The following is a 321-nucleotide window of genomic DNA, read 5'->3' on the forward strand; positions in this document are numbered from 1 at the left end:
CAAGGTTCACCCATGTTCTAAGCATGTATCAGTATATCATTCCTTTTTATGGCCATGGAATTTCTTCTTAATCCTTTTAAATTGTCTGTGTCTTTTTGTCTGTTGAATCCAATTTAAAAATCTTTTAGTTCATTTACATTTAATGGTATTACTGTTATAACTGGGTTTAAGTGAACAATCTTACCTTGTATTTTTTTTAATCTTGTTTTATTGCTTAAAGTATTACAAAGAGTATTATATATGTCTCCTTTTTTTTTCCCCCTTGACCTTCCCCCGGCCTCCCCTACCCCCCAGTGTCTTGTGTCCATTGGTTGTGCTTAT

The sequence above is a fragment of the Myotis brandtii genome, unplaced genomic scaffold, assembly GCF_000412655.1.
Source record: "Myotis brandtii unplaced genomic scaffold, ASM41265v1 scaffold8, whole genome shotgun sequence".
Taxonomy (NCBI): domain Eukaryota; kingdom Metazoa; phylum Chordata; class Mammalia; order Chiroptera; family Vespertilionidae; genus Myotis; species Myotis brandtii.